General features: G+C 41.8%; 1 pseudogene; it reads right to left on the bottom strand.

The window, feature by feature from the left end:
• Positions 1-2408: 2408 nt before the first annotated feature.
• Positions 2409-13483, bottom strand: LOC129044598 (uncharacterized protein encoded by LINC02872-like; annotated as a pseudogene).
• Positions 13484-26894: the final 13411 nt, after the last annotated feature.

Here is a 26894-nt window from a genome sequence, read left to right as displayed (position 1 = left end):
CAAGATATTAAGTTAAAAATCAAGTTGTGGAATAATGTGTACAACATGATTCTATTTATGTAAAAGACAATCTTGACATTATATATTTCTATATTCATAGTTGTATCTACATATGAATATTTGTATCTACATATATATTTGAATGTAAATATAAATATGTGTACGTATGTATTAAAAGGGTCTGGAAGGATATGCCACCGATATGGTTTAGATTTGTGTCCTCACCTGAATCTCAGGTTGAATTGTAATCCCCAATGTTGGAGGAGGGGCCGGCTGGGAGGTGATGGGATCATGGGGGTGGATTTCCCCCTTGCAGTTCTCATGATAGTGAGTTCTCTTGAGATCTGGTTGTTTAAAAGTGTGTAGCACCCTCCCCCTTTTCTCTCTTCCCCCTCTCCTGGCCATGTAATACATGCCTGCTTCTCCTTCACCTTCCACCATGATTGTAAGTTTCCTGAGGCCTCCCCAGCCATGCTTCCTGTATGGCCTGCAGAACCATGAGCCAATTAAACCTCTTTTGTTTATAAATTACCTAGTCTCAGATAGTTCTTTATAGCAATGCAAGAATGAATTAACACAGTCACCCTTAGTTTACAGGAGAGTCAGTCCAACATGACCGTGGGTTTTTCTATATTTCATTAATATTTGATAAGGATGCCCCTATATAATGGTTATATAATTAAAGATATGTTTGTCATATCTTTCAAAAAGAGTGAGTGCCACTTCTCCAGATTGTGAAAAGGAGTCACCAAGCTTGACAATTAATTACATAATTGTAGTCAGAATGGAGAAAACAGGCAAGTGGCCTTTTTGTTGTTTTTTCTCAAAAACTGTTCATTTCACTCATAACTTCAATGCAGTAAGAATATTTTTTCTTTTTTTTCAACTAGCAAAAGATGGAAAAAGATTTTTTGAAAACGTTTAGTTAATGGCAAAAGCAGAAAATCTAAGAACTTGTGCATGTGGTTCCTTTCAAAACTCACCATGATAATAGTTCCTTCAATTAAAAAAAACACTTTAACAATCACTTCCATGGAAGAGAGGTTCCTTTTGCCACTATCAGTTTTTTACTCTTATTTGGTTGAGACAAAAAAAGTAGGGAGACAGGTATTATGGCAGATTATTAAATCTGTATCATATGTTATTCTTAAGTAAGAATCACTTTTCCAAAGTCCTGGGTGTAATCATCTCTTGAAATACAGCTTCACTACATGCCTCGAAGTCACTGGCAGTTCTCCAAAGAGACTAAACAGAACTTCAAATATTATTTTAGGACATTGAGGGAAAAGGAGAGAAGTGAGATTGATTTCATTTTAAATGACTGGAGCCGAGCTTTGCAAGGTCCAGTCTTCTCTGCCTTATTCCTGGGGCTTTTGTTTGCCAATTAGGGCGTATCACCTGGATTCAGAAGTTGGGCTAAACCAAGTCCTCGTTGTAACAGAGATGGGGAGGAGACATGCTCCCTTCACAGCTGTCCTTGTGTGTCAGCCCAAGTAACAGATGGGAACAGCTGTGCCCCAGCCCACATGTGCCCTCGTGAGAAAGCCAGCGCAGATCGGTGACTCCTCGTGATTTCAGAAAAGCAACTTGATCCTCTTATGGAAAGTGACAGCATCTGTGGTTGTTTCATAAGGGTCAGGAGAAGTCTAAGGAGAGACCCCCAGCCTCAAACTCTGTCCTTCAATAGGGGCCGAGCAACCCCAACAAAAATCAAAACCAAATTCCTGAACCAGAGAAGGAAGCACTTCCAATGTGACAGGTGCTCAGGGCTGGGCTTGTGAAATTTTGCTTTGGGTGCCTGGAAGATGAGAAGAAAACAGAACTCACTTTTTTGTCCAGTTCTATAGGAAACCACACACACAGAACCAGACACCTAGGAGTGGGCGGATAGTGATTATGCAAGGGCACCCTGTGTGATGAGCAGAAAGCAGTCGGGTGGGGTGTCCTGCAGGGAGGGAGGCAGGCTTCAAGCCCCCAGCAGCTCAGGCCACCAAGAAAAAGGATCCATAACAAAATGCTTTCATCCTCACTAGTGTCCCTGGTGATGCAGGGGCTCTTCCTCCTCGTGGAGATCATGGAAGCCATCTAACGTGCCTGAGATGAAAGAGTATCCCTGCTAATATTAAGTTCCTTAGTATTATTTACTTAATAATAAGCCAAGTTCATTGAAACATTGGATAGGTTTACCTCATCCAAACATAAAGGGACCACTATGATAAAGCCCTGGGATTGGACATTAAGATTATTTCTGTGCTTTGTAGGTTTGTTTTTATTGATTTGGGTGTTTTATTAGGCATACAGTCCAGACTCCCTCCCATCCCCCACTTATCCTCTGGGCAGCCACTTCTTGTTACCTGTCCTTTGAAGTTTCTTAATGCATATCCAAACAGACACATATAGATCATTGCCTCTCCTTTTATTTATTATATGGTAGCAAGTAATAGAAAGAATTTCATTTTTTTACAGTTTTATAACTTTCCATTGTATGATGTATAATAATTAATTTAATCAGCATCTTATCGATGGACATTAAGTTTTTTCTAGTTCTTTGTGATTACCAACAATGCAGCCAGGAGTAACACTCCACTTATGTCATTTCACTGATATGCAGGTTTCCTATATGATAAATTTCTAAAAGTAGAATGTGGATTTTAGTGATTCAACCAAATTGTTCAAGATGCCCACAAGCAGTCTATGAGAATTTTCCACATTCTCATAGCGTATATTCACACTTTGAGTTTTGCCATTCTGACAGGTGAAAAGCAGTATCTCAGTGTAATTTCAATTTTGATTTTTCTTATATGAGTGAGGCTGAACATATTTTTATATGGGTAAGAGTTATCTACATTTCCTTTTCCGTAAACTCTTCATATCCTTTGCCCATTTTTTCTGAGTTGTTGGTCTTTCCTTCTGAATCTAGTAATTTTTAAAAACTGATTATTGTATTTTTCAGTTTTAAAATTTCCATTTGGTTCTTCCTTACATTTTCTATTTCTCTGCTGTGACTTTCCACTTTGTCATTTGTTTCAAGCATTCATACTTGCTTTAAAATCAGGGCATTTGTATAATAGCTGCTTTATGATTCTTGCTGGATAGTTTCAACATCTGTGTAATCTCAATGCTTACAATTGCCTTTTCTTTTTCAAGTTGAGATTTTTATGGTTTTCAGTGTGATGAGATTTTGGATTGCATCCTAGACATTTTCAGTAGTATGTTATATTATTCTGGTTCCCATTTAAGTCTTTGATTTTAGCAGGCACTTGACCTGTTTAAGTTCAGAATGCTTGTTCCGGTTCACTTTGTGAGCTGTGGCTCAAAAGTCATTTCATTTTCAAAGCCTTTACAGTGCTATTTCAATCTGCCCCACTTGGGTGCTACCCTGAGGCCAATCTGAAACCCGGGCAGTGTTTCAAACCAGTGTTCAGTTTTTCTGACGCTTGAATCTTTTTGCTGTGTTGTTTCTTGTCTGTTTTGTGCATGGGGCACTCAGAGTTCTACCCAGGATTTCATACACAAATTTAGAAAACTGCTTTCTCCAGTTCTCTCCCCCACATAGTCCTCCCCCAGCCTCTAGTTAGGAGTGGGAAGGGTGTGGTCACGTTACTGCAGGAGGAGGAATAGATGAGTGGGCTTCATCCACAACATTCCCCCAGCAGCACATGGTGGCAGGGGGAGGGGTTAGCCAGCACAAAAGGGCAGATGTGATCAAAATGTTTTTGCTCTGCTGGAAACACTGGTCATTTGGCTAAAAAGAGTTTTCTTGGGGTTTTTAAATTTGTACCCATCTGTGTTTCTGGGTGATAGGCATTGCTAGAGCCCACACTGCCATACATGGGAGAAAAAATTAATGAACAAAAGAAAACAAACACATAAACAACACCCAAGGCACTCCCTGCTATATGATGCCTTGAGTATGGAGGAAATCGCCAGTTTTTATTTCTTTTTCCAACTTTGGAGTCTTCTGTGGGTTGCTTTATGAATTTTGTCCAGAGCTTTTTCTTATTGTTAGTAGGAAGAATAGGGCGGAACATGCTTAGTACATTTAGTCTAGAAACTAAGTTGTGGAGATCTACTCACTTTTTATGAAACTGTCCCCCAGAATCCACTCCGTACCTGCCCCACCTTCCTGCTCCCTGAAAACCCCAGTAGGTCGTTTCTCCACGCCTGGGTCTGGATCATGGCCAGTGACGCTTTCTGACCCCACCTCCCCATGCCTCAGGGGTCACGAGGTCTCCGAATTTAGGTTCCATATCTCATCTAGCAAAGAGGTGAAGTCTTGCATGCTCTATAAACCATGTTACCCCTATACACCATGCTTATCTGGGTAGTAACTGCTGATACAGTCCCCACACTTACCTCCTGAGGACAAACACTAATGCTCAGAGGCAGTACCATTGAAGCCATAGGAAGGAAATACTTTCATAACCGCCTCATAATATTCAAAGTTTCTCCCCCACTAAGCAGTCAAATTTCACATTATTATGCCCTTTCTCATATCCGCTTCCAAATTATGCTGCCTCAAGCCTGCCAGCCAAAGAAAGGCCCCCGTTCCCAAGCCAGCTGTGTCTCAGACAGTTGCTTACCTGCCAAGGCTTGAAGACTACCTCTGCACGGGTAATTAATTCTGTTCTCAGTCAAGGGCTTCCACATGAATCTGTTCCTGGTTTTCTCTATTTATAGGTTATTTTATACTCACAACTCTCCCTCTTTAACAAACAAAAAACAGTATGAAAACAACATCAGCAACAAGAACAAATGAATAAATAAATAAAAACTCCCTGCATCCTGCTGCTCTGCTCTGATTACCACCATCTCTTCTTTCCTTTCCAGACAAGTTTCTTGGAATGGTAATCAATGAGTCCTCATATCCTCCCTGAGATTCATATCCCATCTCAGCTTTGTTTAACTCTCACCACTTCATTAAAAGTTCATCAAGGCCTTCAACAAACTGAATATTGCCAATGCCAGAGGGTACTTGCTAGTCCCCTTAACTCCTCACCCTTTCTCAATACTCTCAGCTCTTCTGCTTCTGTAATAGTCCTCTCTTTTTCCTCCCACCTCTGTAATAGTTATTCATCTTCTTCATGAATTTCTCAGCAGCCCATCATCCCTTCTACATGAATGTTAATAAGATGATGATGACAATGATGATAACCCTCCCCAATATGTACTGAGCTCTTATGCCAGGTTCTAGGCCAGGTAGCTGGAATGCATCATAACATTTAATTCTCATAAAAATCCATTTTTGGAATGTGGAAACTGAGAAATGTCAGGTTATTTGCCCAAGTTTAGGCAGCTATTCCATGGCAGAGGATTTAGGTATAGATTTACCAAAGAGATTCATCTTTGGCCTGTTTCACAGTTCACTTTGCATCTTCTCTTTGAATTATTTTGGCTATTTTCATGGTCTTCCCGAGTGACATTTATCAAGAGGTTTTTCCGATCTGGGCTTCCAACTCCTAAATCAGACTTTCTCCTGAAGTTGTCAATCTGGATACCCTCTACTGTATTAGTCAGGGTTTTCCAGAGAAACAGAACCTATAGGATAGATAGGTAAATTGATAAAAATAAATTTATTATAGGAACTAGCTGATGGCAGTTGAAAGTTCAACAGACGATCTGCTGTCTGCAAACTGGAGAACCAGGGAAACCAATGACGTAATTCAGTCTAAGTCCAAAGGCCAGCAAATTAGGAGGCTAGTGGTAAAAGTTCCAGTCTAAGTCCAAAAACCTGAGAACCAGGAGTGCTGATATCTGAGGGTAGGAGAAGATGGATGTTTCAGCTCAAGCAGAGAGAGACAGAATTTGCTCTTCTGCTTTTTTGTTCTATTAGGTACTCAAATAATTGGACGATGCCCACACACATTGGTGAGGGTGGATCTTCTTTGTGCAGTTTTCTGATTCAAATGCCAATCTCTTCTGAGACACCTGCACAGACACATTCAGAAATAAAGTTTTACCAGTGATCTGGGCATCCCATAGCCCAGTCAAGTTGACACACAAAATTAACCATACACTTAGAAACCTCACAGAACTCATAATATTCCCTCCTCTATGCCACCTGATCCTTCTGCTGTGTTCTGGGTCTTTGTGATTGAGATAGCTAGCTTCCACCCAGTTGTACAGGGGAAACACACAAAACATTTTTGACTCCTCCTCTCTCCTTTGCCCTTCACTTATCATAAAGCCTATTAATTTTATTTCCTGTTTCTAGAATCCAGCTTTTCTTCTCACCCCAACTAGCACTCTCAGGCTCAGGTTCTCATATCTTCTCTTTTGGTTATAGCAATGAATTCCTACAAAGTTTTCCTACTTTCATTTTATCTTTTTTTAAGTCAGTAAGCTTCACTTAAAGTGTCTTCCCTCCTCCACTCCTTCCCCCTAAAACACCCAAAACATAAACATGGCAATTTGGGTTATCTATTGCTATGTAACAATCCACATGAAAACTTGGAAGTCTAAGATAATTTATGATTATATCTCCAATTCTGTGGGTTGTTAAGGGGCAATCCTCAGTTGGGGTATTTCATGCAGTTGCATTCAGATGGTGGCTTGGAATGGAGTCATCTAAAGGCCTGACTTGGCTGGATGTTCATGATAGCAATGCACAAGATGGTTTTGGCTGGGAGCTCAGCTGGGGTGACTGACCAGAGCACCTACATGTGGCATCTCCATGGGGTTTAGACTCTGACCGCATGGCAGTTTGCTTCTAAGAGGAGATGTCATGTTCCAAGAGCAAGTATTCTGAGAGAACTAGGCAGAAGCTGCAGGACTACTTAAGACCTCTTCTTAGAATGTCACTTCTGTTATCTTCCCTTAGCCAAGCAGTTGCTTAGGCCAGCCTAAACTCAAGAGGAGAAAAATTAAAGCCTACCTTTTAATGCAGTGAGCAGTACACATGTACAGAGAGGAAAGCCAGTGAGGCGATTATCTTGGAGACTATCTACCTCAATGACCATATCATTTTCATGTGTCTAACTCCTGAATTGCTCACCAATCACTGGGACATGAAGTCCAAGCTCCCTGTAGTACAATGCGTAGACTTTCTAGGGTTTGCAACACTGACTTCTCCAACATCTTTTCCTTCCACTCCCAGCCCTCCACATTTATTGCTTATACATCTCTCTATCCCGCCTCTGCCATAGACCTTAATGGTTATTCCCTCTCGCCACCCACCTTAATATCCTTACTAAACCTTCTTTTCTTAGTCAACTTCTACTTCATCCTTTAAGGCCACTTAGACACCACATCCTCCAGGAAGCTCTCCTGGAATCCCAGCTTGGGTAGGGTGAGCCACTTTTGTGGGCTTCTGTTGCACCCTTAGTGCACTTATCATAATACTTGTTATAATATAATATTTGTGTTGATATTATACATTCATGTTTCTCTTTCCCTTCACACCCCTAGATGATTAGCCCCTTGAAGGCAGGAGCCATATCCCATCCATCTTTGTACCTTTGGTGCACTTTGGTGTGGTAGCTTTGCAATGTGTCAACTTGCCTAGACAGAACTACATTTCCCAGAACTTCCATCCCTGCATGTTTCTGGTTAGAGTGAGCCACAAAAGAGCCTCCTGTGGGACATGTGAAGGTTGGAGATGAAGCAGCAGCCTTTTTCGTAGCTCACACATATGCTGCTTGTTGCTGCTGTGGGACAGCAGGCCCCTGCTGTCCTGCTTCGGCCTCTTGGCTCCTGGGCCAGCTCTGTGATGAAGGGCACAAGCTTTTCCTGCAGGACACCCACACCATCAAAGTCAGAGGGAGCAAGAATCGGCATGAGTCTCAGTCCATCCTCATGGGTTCCAGCTTATGCCCGTGGGCTCCATCTTGTCCTTGCTTCCCCACTGCCTGCCTTGTGGACAATGTCCTTACAGAGATTGCTTAGCAAGAACCCACAACTTTGTAAGGTACAAATCCCTGTAACAAAGATACACACACACACACATAGGTATATATGTATATGTGTGTATAAGTGTGTGTCTGTGTGTTTGACATGCATACATAAAACATGTATTACCTCCTAGTGCGTCTGCTTCTGATTGAACTATGACTGACATAGATGAGAGGGTTTATCAGGGAAAATTTGAGACATGTCAAAAACAATGACAAATCACCTGCTTTTTAAAATAATCATTGCTGTAATAATATTACAACTAACCATATCTCCATGCCGTCTCTTCACCATCCCACAGGACAGTGTCAGAGAGGCTGGGTTCGAGGCCGGCTCTATCACTTTCTAGCTGTGTTCATTGGGCAAACTCCAAACCTCCGTTTCCTCATCTGTAAAATGTAAGAAACAACTGTGTTTACCTCATGGGTTCATGGAGGATTAAGAGATAATACACTTGGAGGATTAAGAGATAATACACTCGAAATTCTTAGTATGTGCCTAACATGTAATTAATGCTTAAACCAAGTTAGCTAATATTAACTGTATAAAATACATAACTACTTGTAGATAGCACATTTGTCCCCACAATAATTTATATTCCATCCATGTACATTTACACTCATAATTCAGAAACTGCATTTGTGTTATTGAAGTGCAGAAATTATAGTGCACTTCAGAGGTCATGAGTATAAATATTTTTACACTGTTCCAAATCATTTATGGGTTAAAACGTTTATAATAAAATATCTCAAAAATTAATTAAAGTATAAGATTAAAATTATGTAGTCTGCTTGCTTGTGTTGATGGCATAAACCCAGAATGATATAACCCCTTCATTCCTTTGGCTCTTTCAGAAATCATCCTTCAGCCTTAAGAGTTTTAAACTCTTCCTTCTTTAAAAACTGAATCAGGCTGGGCGCAGTGGCTCATCCCTGTAATCCCAGCACTTTGAGAGGCCAAGGTGGGTGGATCACTTGAGGTCAGGAGTTCAAGATCAGCCTGGCCAATATGGTGAAACCCTGTCTGTACTAAAAATATAAAACAATTAGCCGGGCATGGTGGCGCACGCCTGTAATCCCAGCTACTCTGGAGGCTGAGGCAGAAGGGTTGCTTGAACCCAGGAGGCGGAGGCTGCAGTGAGCTGAGATCATGCTACCGCACTCCAGCCTCGGTGACAGAGGGAGACTCCATCTCAAACAAACAAGCAACAACAACAACAACAAAAAAACCAAACCTGAATCTATCTATATATTTAAAACGGCTTTGTAAATTCTAAATCATTTGTCCTTTTCACTTTATCTTTTTAGAGTAATTTCAGAAGGTAGACATAGCCATGGCATTTAGAACCAGTTTTAATATTGATCCGTCTAGAAGCCTTCCAAGATCCCACTAAAATCTTAACAAAATGAGGAAATGAAGACAGTTTTTAGAAGTCCCATTGGTTCTTAGGGACAGGGCTTGCAGGCATGTGCAAGACAGAGGGTGAGAGAATGACTTGGGATGATGTGACTTTTCTATTCATTTTGCCTTTTGGAACATTCAATTTTTCTGAGCTCTCTTTGTTTATGAATTGAAAATGCTTTTGTTTATTAAGTTAATTAAATTATTTTAAGAACATAAACAATGCGAGATAAGGGACTCAAACATTGTGAGCCTCTCTGTCTCTCTCTGTGCTAACAAACGGTTGGTGTCATAATAAAACAAGTATATTTCTAAATAAGGCAAAAACGCCCGGGTCCTGTCTGATGAAGCAAGAAGCCAGACAGAGCTTCCTACTGTTTCTCCTGCCCCTGACGCACACTGGGACCCTCAGAAACTCAGCGTTATATGACAGAGACAAAAGGTTAGTTCCCAGACAACAATGGACAATGCCTTGATATTTGTTTATCACCCCTCAGTGACTGCGGAAGGCTCTAGATTGTGAGAACTCAAAGCAGGGCTTTCCCATATCTGCCTTAGACTGTAACAATCTGGATATATACATATTCTTACCCCACTACCCTATACACATCTTAAGAGCAAACCACAGTCTGTATTCCCACTTGTCATACAGGAGGCATTACAAATCAATTATATTCTACAGAATAGAGAAACAATTTGCATTTTTTAGCAAATTAAACTTTAGTTCAAATATAATGTTATATACTTCAAATATTGAGATTAAGCAAACTAAAGCCTCACCCACTCCTTTTTCAGCACCCTTAAATGAGTTCCTAGGAGGCTCCAGAACCTTGTCTTAAAGATAAATGATGAGATGAAAATGCTTGCATTTCTAAATGCTGTTTCCTGAGGAACTCAATGTAATATTCTTAAGGTTCAAGAAGATGGAGTATATATCTTGAGTCATAGACAGAACACGTTCGTTGTCAGTGCTGGGCTCAGTATGTGACTGACCGGTGCTGATCCTGGCTCTTACAGTCCCCAGATTCTGAAAGCTACCTGGCACAAGGGGCATCCTCCTATGCTGCAGATGGCCAAGGGCAAAGGTCAGAGGGCCTGATGCGCTCTTGACTCTTTCTTGCTTCTATCTTGCCTCTAACTCCCGCCTTCCTATACACGGGCTTCCTTCCATTACCTGAATCACCACAGCGCCTATGAATTCCCAGTAAGCAATTTGTTTAAAATGCAGACCCACTCAACTTCCAGGAGCTCATGGAAGATGGGTGGGTATACATTTTTAGGAATGAGAAGGGAACTAGTATTTCCGTTCCTATCCTGAAGCATGTGTCATCCTCAAATTCAGAAGAAAGTGGATAAAATTAGAACGTGTTCACTGCCTTTGAGGAACTCATGGTCTCATGGAAAGACAGCATGTCCTATCTTGTACTGTGGATTTGTCTTGAGAGCAGATGTGATGTCCCTTCCAGAACTGTTGGGGGCAAGAGTAGGGTTCTCTCAATGCCTAGGATCATTGATCATTGTGATCATGATGCACAAAACATTCTAGCCTGTTCTTCTTAAGTTTCAAGTAAATTTCAAAGATCCAAGGAAACCCATGTGTCATGATCTCCAAAATAAAATTTGGAGACGAAGAATGATGGCTTTCTGCTCTTAGAGGAGGAACAGGTGACAGGAAGCAATGTCACTGGAAGTGGGGTTTCCTCTTTTGTGAAATCCACATATTGCCATTTGTTTCCTGTTGTCCTCGGTGTTTTCTCAGTAGCTTGTGGAGGAGAATGAGCAGAGGTGTGCTTTATTGTGTCTGAGCCACAACGCTGACTTTATGATGACACAGCTGTGTTCTTGCTGTTCACCTTTCATTATTACTTCCATGGAGTTCACTGCTGGCTACCATACATCACAACATTGACAACAGATGCAACCTCTGACAAGTTTAGTTGTAGCCAGTGGGACCGGCGTTCTAGATGGTTTGATTTGTGCCTACAGCTTCTTGTTTGGATGATAGATTATAAAAACACCCAGGTCATAGCCAATACACAGTTATACAGCTCACTTTTATTCATGTGATTTTGGTTGCGTGATTTTGTTAACGAGTATTTACAGTTTTTCACACATAAACTCACAGTATGAAGCTACTCCACGTTTATTGCTTTGCATGATACTGCAAAACTGCATTTATTGTGCTTTCTCAGTCTTTCATCAGAAACACTTCTTTGAGACATAAACATTGCATGTTTTTCACTCCATTTTTAAAAAACAAATTAAGCAGGCACTCATTTATGAAGGTACTTCAGGTAAAAGAGAGGAAAGGCTCTCAAAAGGGATGTGTGGGGGCCACTTGAGGGCTGTCTTTCATGTCAATCTCAGCCATTCCTCAGGAATTTCTATTTTCTTTTTGACACTGCTCAAGTGGCAATCCCACCCTGTCCCCTGTCCCTGACCTTGGACATAGGGAGCAGCACCGTCCCAGGGAGGGGGAGACAGAAGAAGGGAAGATGGTCAGCCCAGTCACTCCTCAGCCCAACTGGGTTTCCTCAGCAACATCTTACCCTAGACTGTCCTCTCTCCTCGCTCCTCTGCTCCAGAGAGGATGGTTTCCATGTGCTGCTTCTCTGTCATCTTTTTTCCTCTTATGTCTTTCATTATGAAACCAAAGTGCTAGAGGGATTGGGGACTATGGGGGACCCACAAAATCCCATGTTCATGAAGAAGGAAGAGAATGCTGGTGGGAGGGGGGCTCAGGCCTGCAGACATGGGGATGGAAAGTTGCTGCCTTAGTCATCTGAGGCTGTTCTAACAGGATACCATACACTGGGTGGCTAATAAGCAACAGATGTTTATTCCCACAGTTCTGGAGGCTGGGAAGTTCAAGAGCAAGGCACCAGCAGATTCAGCATCTGGTGAAGGTCTGTTTCCTGGTTTGAACAGAAGGTGCCTTTTCCCTGTGTCTTCATACGGTGGGAAGGGCAAGGCAGCTCTCTGGGGCCTTTTTTTATAAGGGCACTGATCCCACTCATGAGGACTTTCATGCCCTGATCATTTCCCAAAGGCCCCACCTCCTAATACCATCACATTCAGACGGCAGCAGCCTCCTCTTCATTCTCAAAACCTCCCTCAATAACAATCTTCGTTTCAAAAGGATTTCAAGGGCAGAGATTTTGATACCCACTGGGGCTTTTATCCTGTTTTTCAGAGGTTTGAGAGGGTTGACAACAGCTGTGGTTGGAATAAGAGGAGTTAATGGTAATGGAAAGGAAGTTGACACCTGAGGAGGACAGTTGGGGTCTAGTATAAAGTGCCTCCAAGGTTTCTATCACTGGGAAAGCTGACTGGCTAACCCTAGCTGCTTGGAACGCCCTGTCTATGCCATTCCACCTTCCTCGCAACTTGGCAGGTCCTCATCCAGACTCCATCCCGGCATTACCTCTCCTGGTCTCCATTAAGATGCAGCCTTCCCGAGGACAAGGGAACTGCTGGGCGACTTAGACAGTGAGGCCCTTTGCTGCTTATCACAACCAGCGTCTCTGGAACCCCAGAAAGGCAGCCTGGGATCAGACGGAGGCAGACATTACTTATGGATGAAGGGGTAGAGAGAGGGTCAAGGGGTAGAGAGAGGGTCTAGGTGTAAAACGGGCACCAAACCACCACACAGGACTACCCCAGTCAAGATAAAAGGGGAGGCTATTTAAGCATCAGAACGTGCTCCCTCGACCCCAGAGCCTGCCCAGAATGTTGGGGGCCGCCACCTGCTTGCCTGTGAGGCCTCCATGCTCTCGGGCGCTCATGTTCCCATCTGCTTGCTGCAGCACTAATGAAGAAACTCGACTGTCAGGCATGCTTGGAGGAGTAACTCATGAAACAGATTGTAAAGCCCGGGCCCATGACTTGCTCTTTTGGGACTTGGCACTTACGTCTCTTTTTCCATTTGCATAGACTGAGCAGGAGGCCAGGCCTCCCCGCCAGGGCCTTGCGAGCGAGGCCCCCACACCCCCAGGAGGAGATGCAGGGGAGCTGTGCTGATGCCGAGGCCGCGCCTGCTCCACATTCCAAGCGGGACACGGCCTGAGTCCCGTGGGCCCTGCCCGGAGGCCCCTGGGTGTGAATCTGTTTCTCCCCACTCGCCGGCTGTCGCGCCGCCTTCAGGCTTTTTTTTCTCGCTCTCTCTCGCCGTTCCCCGGGCAGGCAGCGTCTGCGTTTCAGCGCGGACATTTCCGGCTGGCGGGGGATGGGACCGCGGCCAGCCAGATCCCGTTCCCGTTCCCGCCTGGCTGCAGGCGCAGCTGCGATGACTTCATGACTCTGCAATGGCCGCGGGGCCGGGAAACAGGGCCGGGATTGTATTCACGGGATGGAAAGTAGCAAGTGTGAAAAACACCCGTGGCAGACTCCACCTCCTGCCTTACTACCTTTTTTGCAAAAATTGCTCTTACCTCCAGCAAAAACTCCCTGAGTGCCTTTTGCCCCTCCTGGCAGCACTGGAAGGAGGGCCGCCCGCCCGTGGAAAACGTGTCCTCCTCAGACCTGAGTCCCCCGGGCCCTCCTCAGCCAGGATCAATGTAGAGGGAATGCCAAATACTCAACCGCCTTTAGGTGGGGTTTTAGGTTTGAGGGGAAATAATGAAATTTTGCATTTGAATCTGAAAATGAGTGTGTCAGCCTGAGTGGTTGGGTGAAGAAATGGCCCTGTTTCTCCTATTAGCTTGTCCTCCCACCCCGGGGAGAGCCTGACCCAGTGAGGTGGCCACAAGACCCTAAGAGTCCTGCTCCACAGAGGTCCAGAACGCGGAGAACTGAGACCCAGGCACCACGTGACTTGGTTGTCAAGCTGCCTGACATTTCAGTGTGGTGGCAATGGACCTGGTGTGTCTGGGTGGGAGGAACATGTGGACATGGATTGTCAGATATGACTATGTACATGGTGGCATTGCTTGTGATGGTGAAAAATTGGATTGTCTATCAACAGGGAATCAAACAGGGAATAAGTAAAGTGTGTGCTGTATTTATGTGATGGAATTGTATACAGCAGTTAAAATAAATGAAAGTGATCTAGTTGAACTAGCCTGGGATAAGGCTCAAAAAAAAAATGAGCAATTTGCAGAATGAAACTGCAGTATGAAACCATTTATGTAAGAAAAGAATGAGGGCGAGGGAGAGAGAAAGAAGAAAAGAAAAACAAGAAAAACCCTCATGAAGCAATACTGCTCTCTGTGCTGCACTATAGGCTACTATAGACTATGCATAAAAGGACTGCAAGGCTAAATCCCCAAACCCCAAACTATCCAAGGGGAGGGTTCAGAGGGATAGAAATTGGAGAATGTGGTCAAAAGGCACTTTTGAGTAAATGTCCTAATATTTCAGAAGAGAATGAATTCACTTATTTCTTACGTAATTAAAAATTCATTACAAAATAGGGGAAAATGAGGTGTTAGTGGTTTACAAACTTCATCCATCCAGATTGAGCAGATGTGGAGCTTTACCATTGACTTATTTGTGAGTAATTAGTGGTTTAGGTTTTTTTTTCTTTTGCTGAGATGTAGCAAATTGATATGATTAAAAGGGTGAGACAAGGTACGTGTGGGTGTGCGTGTTCATAAATCAACAGGTGACTGTGTTAAGTAACCCTCAAGAGAGTCCTTTTCCAAGTAGTTAGTCTGTCATACGTGGCCTTGCTGAGCCGCAGGGTCATCATCCCGTCAGGCCAAACACAGGGCTGTAGCATTTATTGCTCTAATTGTGCTGTTTAGAAACCCGTGAGGCACAAAGGCTAGGGAGCCCTGATCTGTTTTTGGAGTCCTGCTATCTCCCTTTGTACCTTCCACTTGGAAAATCTTGCAGGTAGACATCAATTAGCAATGCAAACACCATGTTGGAAATTCACTTTATTTGGGGGCTTGTTGCGGGGGTGGTCAGGTAAGTGAATAATTTAGCTAAGAATTCTGCAAACCCAAAGGTAGTGATTACTATAGACAGAGATTTTAAAATATGGATGAAGCTTGTGTGTGTATGTGTGTGTGTGTGTGTGTGTGTGTGTGTGTAGAATTAACAATACAAAATTTTAAAATTATTTTAAAAACACTTTTATTAAAGGAGAATATTTAAAATTAGAAAATAAATTATAAACTTATTAGGAAGTAGCTTGCTTATGTTTTAGAATCAGTATGAATAATACTAGTTGTTTTCAAAAATAATATTTTCCCTAACTATAATAGTTGTATTCTCATTGTAGAAAACTCAGTAAAGAAAAGTATAAACAACACAATTAAAAGCAAACAAAAATGAAGCAGTAGCTAACTCCTGATGGTTGAATTATGGATGTTTTCTTTTAGACTTTTCTATTATAAATACAACAAAATCTCCATCCTACTGGTGATATTACTTTGTAGCCTGTTTTTACCATACTGTTAATATGTGAGAGGCCCCCAATCCAGAAGTTTTCTAGTACCTCCTTCCAGCCAGTTTCCTACCCACCCCAGGCATTGGTGGCCACTGGTCTGATTTTTATCACTATCGTGTTGCCCTTTTTGGAATGCGATATGAATGGCATCATACAGTATGTAGCCTTTTGTGACAAGCTTCTTTCATTTATCATAATGCTTTTAGAGTCTTCTATGTTGTTTCAAATATCAGAAGTTCTGTCTTTTATGCTGAATAGAACCCCATTGTATGGGTATATTACAATTTGTTTATCTATCATCTGCGGGGATTTGCTGAACATTTAGATCTAGTCTGTAGGTCAAAATCTGTCACCTGTTTTGGAATACTCTTGGACATTATTTCTTCAAATAATGCTCTGCCCCATCTCAGCCTCTCCTCTCCTTCTGGGACTCAAGTTGCAGCTGTGCTAGGGAGCATTTGATTGGGTTCCCTATATCTCTTATGCTCTATTTTGTTCTTTTCATTTTTTTCTCTTGGTGCATCAGTTGGATCTTTTCTGTAGACTTCAACTACACTGTATTTTTTCTTTCAGATCCTTGAATATTTCTGATGCTATTGCTATGAGGCTGGTGCAAATAGAATCTTAAATTTTACTTCCATCCCTTTTTTGCCTGGTTAATTCTTAGTCATCATCTAGATTTTGCTTCCCCAGGAATGCCTTCTCTGACCTCCAAGATGAAGCCAGATGACAGCCCCTCAAAGTACTAAGCCTCTTTCCTCTTGAACACTAGCCAAAGTTGCAGAATTTGTCTGCCTTCCTCTCTAGACCATAAGCTTTACAGGGCAGAGACTGGTCTGCTTTTTGTTTATTGTTGTTTCCCCATCTGTAGCCTGGTTCCTGAAACATAGTAAGATCCTAATATTTTTGAAATGTTCCCCCTTCAGGTAGTTGGGGGTCCGCTTCCTGAGATTATTTAGGTAACCTCATCATAGCTCAGGGTATCTCATCTATGCCTTTGCACCAAGCATCCCACACTTGGTGATGGTCTTTACAGAAATGTCTACTACACATGGCCTCAGTTGACTTCAGAGATGGAAGATCAAACCACTGCAAGAAGGGCATGATCAGAGATATTTCTGCCATAGCATGGTTAGAATACCAAGCTGAAAACAGAACATAGGCTTGAACACAGCTGTAGTGGATAACCCTCAGACTCATGGGGAACTGTTGGCTCTTTTGGCTGAATTCTTGGTTATAAACTTCTAATTTTGCGGTTGACCTAGAAATTCTCATTTCTGGGAAATGACTGAGCCAATTCTCTGTTCTCCTAGTTTGCAGAGGAGCTTCTGTTGTTTCCGACTAACATTAACTTGCCACACTGGCTTACTTTCACTCTTATTCTCTAGGGGAACAAGGTTTCTTTCTTTCTTTCTTTCTTTTCCTTCCTTCCTTCCTTTTCTTTCTTTCTTTCTTTCTTTCTTTCTTTCTTTCTTTCTTTCTTTCTTTCTTTCTTTCTTTCTTTCTTTCTTCTTTCTTTCTTTTTCTTTCTTCTTTCTTTCTTTCCTTTTCTTTTCCTTCCTTCCTTCTTTCTTTCTCTCTTTCTCCCTTCCTTCCTTCCTTTTTCCTTTTCCTTTCCTCTTTCTTTCTATATGTTCTTCCCTGAGGAAGACAAAAATTTGTAACTTCCTTTCCCTGAGGAAGACAAAAATATATAAGTCCATACAGTATAATTTGAATTTCAACCAAAGGAGCCATGTCATTAATACACTTCAGAGGACACAAATTTTTCACTGGGTAAGTAGACTATATAATATATCAAAATGCACAGGAAATTTTTCTGGAACATATGTATATAGAAATCTATGAATCTATAGATAATAGCAGTAGTAAGAAGAAGATATAAATGAGAATATAGGTACTATCTCATTTAATCCTCATACGTATCAGAACATAAGGCATTGTTACTAATTTATAGAGACGTGAATTTAAGTACAAGGATTGTAAGTTGCAGGGGTCAACTAATGGTGAAACTGGGAAGGATGCTCAGTGCAGAACCCGCGCATAAGACTAAGATGAGAGGAAAAACATGAAGGATATAGATAGTACTTCTTTAATTTACATTCGCTCTTGTTTTTAGGGGAATTGTACTTTCAGCAAATTTAACTAGCTAATGCATAGTTCTGATCGAATGCATAGTCTCCACTACCTGAAACCTTCCAGTAGCTCTTTATTGTCTAACCAAAGCCAGGCAAGTTTGCCTGTCACTAGCTTTCCCAGAGACTTTTCATCATTTTCTACATGCCCTGGCACATTGAGAATTTCAAAAGGGGTTAGTTTATCAAACTTATTTTCCTACGGAGTGTCTTTTATCCTGGAGCATCTTTCAGTTTCCCAGTGATCTTGGGAAATGCAACATAGAAAATAAAATTTAAATATCTAAGTCTTGTTCTTCATTTCTTAGTTTATACCTTTCTGGCCATCTCAAAGTTTTGCAAGGGCCAGACCGGGAATGTAAATGAAAGAAGCCAGGAGAAATGAAATGATGGGTGATAATTACCTTCCATAGTAAGAGGAGGGGAGTGGTCTACTGGGAAGTATTTGCTTATTAAAAGGAGAAAACCACTAAATGTCATATGAAATATAACCTCAGAATTGCCAGGCAGTTTGATGCTCTAAGTGAATTTGGAAACTTGAATTTTGATCTATACTATCATTATTTTTAAAGGATGGCAACTAGTTCAGATTTAAAACTCTCTGTGGGTGAACACTGTGTGAGCCAAGCATGACCCATCTACAAGCTGAATTTGGCTTAAAGACAGCCAGTTTGTGACTTTTCTACATGATGGTATCTCGGCTACTTTTTCCTGTTTATCTCTAAAATGACAAAAAATTGTTGAATACAAACTTCTTATTTTAGGGAGGAGTATACCATTTTTTTTCTATTTGTTTTTCAGGATAAATGTCTCTCTCACACACACCCCTTTCTATATATACATGTATGCAAATATAAACCAGTCACACCCATATTTGATTAGCTCATTTTCTAGGTTCACCTCGTTTTGAAGGTTGCGAATGTTATGACAAGCTGTGGACTTATCTTCTTTTCTGCGTTCCCACATGCAGGCAAGTACAGTGATCAGCACTGTTTAGTCACAGGCTACCAGACTGGTGTGTAGTTGACTTGAGCTACTTTTTATAGAATCTGTTTCTATGTGGTACAACTGATGGTAGTTTCTGTGTATCCATGTGTTGCTCCTAATACCTCTGAAAATATCTGCAGAGGATGTAAAAAATTATCTTGTAGATGAGCTCATTTTGAGCCACTAGGGTAATTGATGGAGGTTTGGAAAACTGGATAGAAGAAAAAATACTGATATTCCCCTTTAAAAAGTGCATGCTTTTATTTTTTTATTTTTATTTATTTTTTTGAGACAGAGTCTCACTCTGACGCCCAGGCTGGAGTGCAGTGGCATGATCTTGGCTCACTGCAACCTCCACCTCCCGGGTTCAAGCAATTCTCCTGCCTCAACCTCCTGAGTAGCTGGGATTACAGGCACTTGCTACCATGTGCGGTTAATTTTTGTATTTTTAATAGAGACGGGATTTCACCACGTTGGCCAGGCTGGTCTTGAACTCCTGACCTCAGGTGATCCACCCGCCTTGGTCTCCCAAAGTGCTGGGATTATAGGCATGAGCCACCGTGCCTGGTCTCATACTTTTAAAAGTAGAGAATAAGTAATTTCTTTTAATCCCATTATAAGTAGAGCTCTAGTTTAAGATACTAATAAAGCGCTTGTTCTGTAGGTGTGGGAATTTCTATTGGCATCGATAGTTTTCAAGGCATGGGGGAATCTAATGTGGCTGTCACCACCATTAACTTCATGCTGAGTATATCTCACCTATTTCTTCTTCCACTCAGTGAGCTTTAATCACTCTTCACTCCTCTGTGAAACCTACTCTGACTGCTTCATCTTCCCTTCTTCTGGAAAGGCAATCACTCCCTTTTCTGCAGCGTATGTATCTGGTGCAATGAGAGCACCCTATGAAAATGCTGTAGGAGAATAACATCTCTGCTTGTCTATTCCTCTCCTCCATATGCAACCATAAGAGCTACAGTGGCCATGTCACCTGTAAATCTCAGTTCTTCATACTGTCCTTCGTACCCAGGAGATGCTCAATGAACACGGAATGAATGGCTGTTTGAATAAAACATGGAAATTTTGAAAGTAACAGGTAGAATGACAACTAGAACTATCTATCCATGGAACGGACATCTTTGAGCCCTCCATCACTTGGGGGTGTTCAGGTGGAAGTTGGATGACAGCTATGGAAAATATATCTGTAGGAGTTAGAAGGCTTGAATGACATCCTCTCCCAGATCCTTTCTAGTTATGACATAATCAGGGATTTCAGCTTTGCCAGTTTGCTTTGGCACCTGGGTTGTGGAGTTAGGGGAGCTCCTTCCCCCACTTCCCTGGGCCCCAGCCTTACTATGGTTACACACTGCCCAGACTTCCACTTGCCAGCACCTGCATTTTTTTGCCTGGGCATTTTTGTCTGGGCTTTGGGGCCCACTCTGACTGAAGAGGGCTGTTGAGGATAAATACTGCAACTCACCGGTCTATCAGGTGAGATCATGCTACCCTGGTGGCCATTGTTTCCCGGGGAGGTCAAGCAAGCTCCAGCTGTCAACAGCAGTAAGTGGCCTGATGACTACTGGCTGGTGTCTCTTCCTGTCTACCTTTCCCACTCCCCTCCTAGTGTTTCCGGGGCCACCCATCACCTCCCAAATAAACGACTTGCACTCAAATCCTTGCCACAGGGTCATCTTCAAGAAAAACCCTAAAAGGTAGTTAGATTCTCAGCAGATTCCTTCCATAGGCTAATCCCTAGGACACCCACATTTATTCTCCAATGTGGAATTAAATTCAACAAATAGCTCCCAGACAGAAGACTTAGAAGTCACTGTGACAGGGGCCATCAGGGGAAATACAGCAGGGGGAATACTGATGCGCATTTCAGATACTAATTAACAGCTCCCACACCTCAAAGCTGAGGCAACGTCTAGCACTAAAGCAAACAGTGTGATTGAAACTTGCCACAGTACCTGACAGCAACGGCCAGCAACTCTGTAGATGCCACCTTCTCTAACTGCACTAATTACACAACGTGGCGTCACTTAAAAACAGTGCACAGCTGAATGATAACACACTTAAACAAACAAGCCTGGGTTCAGTCATCTCCAGGGATAATTATGTGGGAACTAGGTAAGGAGACAGGTGAGAGGTAAATTAGAATCCTTGTAGATTGTCCTCTGTGGAGCCAGTAAATATGCTGTGGAAGAAATGACTGATTTTATGGTTACAAAACACCCACATAACAGCAGGGGGTGGGGGTTTTATAGGATCCCTCATAATGACCAAGCTATTAAACATCAAGCAGAAGTTGAGCTTTTTTTTTGTCTAAGCTGACATTTCTCCAGGGAAAAAGCCTAACTATAGGCATCCTCAAAGCCAATCCAGCCCCAAGAGTGACGAGTCTCATGATTAATGCTGACTCCAGTTCCCCCAGCCTTAGCATGGTCACATGAGAAGCTGAACCAGGAAACTCAATATGGGCAACGCGTGATTGATGAGGAAACCCAGCCTGCTGGGAAATGCTGCTGGAGGGGAAAGAGCCTCAGCATCTGACCTATATAAAACTCCTGGCCTGCTATGGCTACCGCTGACAAAACCTACCATCAGGACTGGAAAGAATACATGAGTGGTGGATAAAGGGACTTCTTTCATTACCTTTGGTTAAAGAGGATCTGTTGCTCTTCTAAAAACAGAGCTCTAGGAGAACCTACTGAAGGCCTCGAAGCCCTAAGCTGAGCCCGGGGACATTGGCATCGCATTCCCTGCCTGCTTTAACTTGACCAGAACACTGTAAGAGCAAAACCATCAATTGTATGCGTTGGAAAAGGTTTCTCTATTTCTGTTCAATTCTGAGAGTCTAGGCAATTGTACAATAAAACACCAGAGAGGAAAAAAATTCAATGGCCCCATGTCTATAAAAGACTTGAAAAAAAAACTATTTGTTGGAAAAAAACTTTATTGAGGGGTCTAAATACAGGCTGCTGCTGCGCCAGGTCAGAATTAAGGTAATGTTTTTGTTGAGTCTTTTGTTGGCATCTAGTTATCAAATGCTACATCAGAATCCAAATGGCAAGTAAGCAAACCTAACTGTTATCCATACAATTCCGTAACTCCAGATCATCTGGTTTGAGATCCCCCAAATTCTGAGAGTCAGCTACTTTTCAATTTCAAATTAGTTTAAAGAAATTCCATGTCTAGGGAAGGCTTTGCAGGTATCACCACCTTTCCAAGGTCTTTAGAAAAGAATCCCAAACTCCTACAAAACAGAGCCTCCATCTTCTGCCTTTTTTTCTGATGGAAGATAAGTCAGTGACCACTGCTTTGATACGACACCATGTGCTATCTTTTCTCCTCAAATTCAAATAAATTTGTCTCAAACAAAATCCTGAACTCCAAGATGATATGGTATAAATAAGAACTCCAGGGCTATGCAGGAAACAGGACTCCTACTCTCAGTTTAAAACATGTGACAATTATATTTGGACTCAGCTAACATGCTGAGGATTGACTTACACTTATTTGATGTTACGTTGATATTACATTTATTACTTCATTAAATCTTCTCATCCACACTGTAATGTAGATACTAGGATCCTCTTGTTTCTCTGAAGGCCATGCTTACTTGTCCAAGTTCTATCATCTATTCAGGGACAGACTTAGAAAGATCCAAACTGAAAACCCTGCTCTAAGCCCCTAACTTTTTCCATTACAGATGTTTGAGCAATAATTAAATTGAAATGACAGCAGAGGGGAAAATTTGAATGTACGAATAACTTCATTTTCCTGGCTGCTCTTGAAAAGCAAGAGTACAATTTGAACAAGAAATCATTTTGTAAAAATATGAACATCTGAATTTTTTCCTTCTTGCCTGGCGACAGACTCTTGGTCTCCCTCTCAGCTAGGCTTCTCTCCTTTCTCTGCTAGCCTTCTTTTTTCCTAATATGTTTGAAGTCCCACACCATGTGTGCTCAACGGAGGGAAAAATAAGCAGTATTGCTTTTCAGATGTCCCTAGGAAACCTAATATGTGTTTGATGCTCACTGCACTGAAATGGAAGTTCCTTGTGCAACTCATCACCACCCCCCCAGACCCTGATCAGGCTCAGATATCTGCAGTCTTTCAGATGCAGAGAATCTATTTCTCCCCACCCCACTTTGGCCTTACATGGGCCCTTTTTCTTTTTATGCATGCAACAGGAAATTTTGAGTATAGTGGTCCTAGCTGGCAAGGTAGGGAATGAAGGAATATTTGGTGCTGGTTTCAAGTGTGATAGAACAAATAATGACACTCTAAGGAATTGTGAACTATTAAGGAAAATTTATTGTCACATCCACTTAAGCAATCCATGTATTTCCATCTTAAATATAGTCTTTTTAACAGGGTTTGGAAGTTAGAGTGGTGGCATCTACCATTCACAGAGAACACAAGAGGTGAGGGGGTAGCAAAATTCTGCCAGAGTGAAGACTGAACATGCAGGAAAAGGAGATACCCTTAACCAAGGAATATTAAGATGTTTCTCCCAGCTGCCTCTACCTTCGAGGAGAAAATAGGGAATTAATTCTCATACAACATTAAATTCTTGTTCAGAATTTACTTGCAATATTTGGCATGTGATTCAGTCATTGATTTGTACATAAAGCTGTGCAACATTTTGAAATTTCTAGAGGAGTACTACTAAGATTGCAAAATCCAGGATGCAGTGAGCTTGAATACATTTCATTGTAAGACTGAAAATATTCTGTTATCTGGACAAACAGACTATATATTATAGAGATATATTTTTGGCTACATTTTCTTATATTTTAAAGCTATTTATTGCTTTGGGTTTCTTTTTTTCTTTTTCAAGTGGAAGCAAGTATGAGACTGATGAATCCTGTATTCAGTTAAGGAAATGCCCAAATGAAGGAGCCCATTGCTTCTCCAAAAGGAGATAAACATCTACCTCACTGGAGTATTGGATGCTGTCTCTGTGTGGAACCAGCATCATCTCTGATTGACAGGCTGTCCCTATGGTTCTTGTGCCTTCACTTTTCTGGATTATAATGCATTTACAAACCTAAGCATATAGTTATTTGCATAAAACTAAGAGATATCAAATGCAAGATTTATAAAACCAGCATTCGATGCCTCTTTTAGTTTAGGCTTTTGGTCTAAGTCTTACAGAATTGATTTGCAGAAACCAGGAGAGAGGCAGGAAGCTGGAGCAGCATTCTTCACCAAACCATCTGGTTTTTGTCATGGGAAACATGTCAGCTTCCATTTGGTGTCACTCAGCTCACCTCAGGCTGTCTAGTCTGAAGCCCAGGCTAAGGGTTCCTCTAGTAAAGCTCCGACTGTATTTCCTCCAGTTAATGCAGCCTGTGAGTGCCTGGTAGTTACCAATCTCCTCTTACTCCCATTTACTCCTTTTTACATGGGCTTTTACATCCACAGACGTTTCATGGAAGATTAATCACAGAAAGCAGTGTGGGGACGCAGCTGCCAGCAAAAACGCACGAGCAGGCATTCTGCAGCACAGCCCGGATTCTTGCCTAATCCAGCATCGGTACAACCTGGGGCTCTGAAAACAGAACGAACGAAGGACACACCTTTAAATCCAACTGCAAATGTGGTTTATTTATATTGAAGACATTTAAATGTCCCTAGAGCCACAAAAATTACTCTTTTAATTAAGCACATTTCCTTTTATGACTTTCTGAAGGTAATGGTAACATGCATAAAGATTTAATAGTTAGAGGGATTTTGTCCAAGTGCTGATCACTCTCCATGCAATTGAAGCCTATTTCATGGAGAAATGTCTTTGGTTTTTATATATTTTTTATTATGACAGCCTTTCCCCTAAAGCAATATTTAAAGAAAATTGGCTGATTTGAGCTTAGGGATTATAGGCGTCTGATGACTGTTTCAATTAATCATTATTTATATGAATTTTGTGAAAACCTAGTTTTGCTGTCCAGTTTGGTAACGATTAGCCACAGATGCCTACTTAAAATGAATCTTAAATGAATTACAATCAAATAAAATTAAGTATTTGGTTTATCATTGGCAGTAGCCACATTTCAAGTGCTCAATAGCCACATACAGCCAGAGGCTACCATATTGAACACAGAGGTAGAACATTCCTATCATTGTGAAAAGTTCTGTCGATAGCACTGAGTCCTAAAGCATAAAGGCAGGTGGACTGCACAGTGAGCACACTACAGATGTGGGAAGGTGTCAGCACTTGGAAGGTGGGCACCATGTAGCTTAAGGAATGAACAGTGAAAGGTGATGTCCTATCTGGGCAAAGTACCCAGGCAGAATAGGTTTGATGTATCAGTGTCGAAACAGGTGCATGAAGTTCAAACCTGAATAATTCTGGGCAGGACAATAGAATCTAGTCCATATACCAGGAGCAAATTCAGGGCTAAGAAATGAACAATACCAAAGTCTCTGGAGCAAAAGAGAATAAGAAAGACAGAAAATGTACAAACACAATTGGGATATGGCAGTCATCTAGACTCTCAAGGAATGTTGTATTCAATTCCTGCTGCTGCTTTCACAAATGCCCACAGACTTTCTGGCATAAAACAACACAAATTTGTTATTTTATAGTTCTGTAATTCAGGAGTCTCACTGGGCTAAATGAAGGTGTCGGCAGAGCTGTGTTTCTTCTGGAGGCTCTAGTTTCCTGGCCTGTCTCCAGCTTGTAGAGGCGACTTGCATTCTTTGGCTCCGTGGCCCCTTCCCCCATCCTCAAAGCAGCAGCATAGTCTGTTCAAATCCCCCTTTGACTCTTAGCCCTATTTCCCTCATCAAGTCTTCTTCTCTGACTCTTATCCCCCCAACCTCCCTCTTATCAGGACCCTTCTGATTATATTGGAGCTGTTCAGGTAATCCGGGATAATCTCCTCACCTCAAGGTCCATAACCTGAATTACATCTGCAAAGTCCCTTTTGCTGTGTAAGGTAACATATCCATAGGTTTTCAGGATTAAAATGTGGACATCTTTGCAGGGAGAGGCATTATTCTGCCCATCGCAAGTACGGTAACACCAAAATGCCTGCTTGAGGTCTGGTGACTTCACCAATTTACAATTTAGAGGTTGTCAAACCCACAGAGCAGGAAACAATATATTACTTTATATCCCATCTAGTTTCAGAAATGAATTAATAATGTATAACAAGATATAACAGAAGATAAAGGGCATGTCATATCACATATAAATAAGGCAAAAAGAGAAAAATGGAACAGGATAAGAACACAATGGAAGAAAGAATGAGGTTAGGAAATATGCTCTATAACGACCTCCACTCATCCATCAATACACCTATAGTCATCTTAAAGTCAGAATTCTTTGACTAGAGAATCTAAGTGTGTCCTCAATGTTACTTGAGTAATTTTGACAAGGAGTGCAACTAGAATTTTCAAATAACCACATACTGAGGGTCAAAACAACAGAGATGGAAACTGAGCATAGGGGAGGATGTTTGTTTCAATGTAGCAGAGTGAAACTGCCTCTCCCTTTCCCTCAAGATTTGGGAAGATACAGCCTGAGGAAGAAGTGATGCAACTTGCTATGTTTCTTAAAGTCCAACTATATTTTGGTCACTGAGACTTCAAGGATATTTAGAATTTAGCATTTTCCAAGTGTTAGCCCTTAAGAGATTATTTATTGTTTGTATTTCACTTAATTCCAGGAATGAGTTAGTGGATTATGAAAACAAGTATAATATAAAATAGAGTGCTAAATACACTTTAGATGAAAGAAGAAAGATACATTAGAGAAAGAATGCCATGAAGGAAGAAATGAAGCTTAAAAAATACATTGTGGAGGAGCCAAGATGGCCGAATAGGAACAGCTCCTGTCTACAGCTCCCAGCGTGAGCGACGCAGAAGACGGGTGATTTCTGCATTTCCATCTGAGGTACCGTGTTCATTTCACTAGGGAGTGCCAGAGAGTGGGCGCAGGTCAGTGGGTGAGTGCACCGTGTGCCAGCCGAAGCAGGGGCAAGGCATTGCCTCACTTGGGAAGCGCAAGGGGTCAGGGAGTTCCCTTTCCAGGGGTGACAGACGGCACCTGGAAAATCGGGCCACTCCCACCCGAATAC

Source organism: Pongo pygmaeus, chromosome 13 (assembly GCF_028885625.2).
Source record: "Pongo pygmaeus isolate AG05252 chromosome 13, NHGRI_mPonPyg2-v2.0_pri, whole genome shotgun sequence".
Lineage (NCBI taxonomy): Eukaryota > Metazoa > Chordata > Mammalia > Primates > Hominidae > Pongo > Pongo pygmaeus.
Note: the sequence above shows the minus strand (reverse complement) of the source record. Positions and strands in the feature narration are given on the sequence as shown.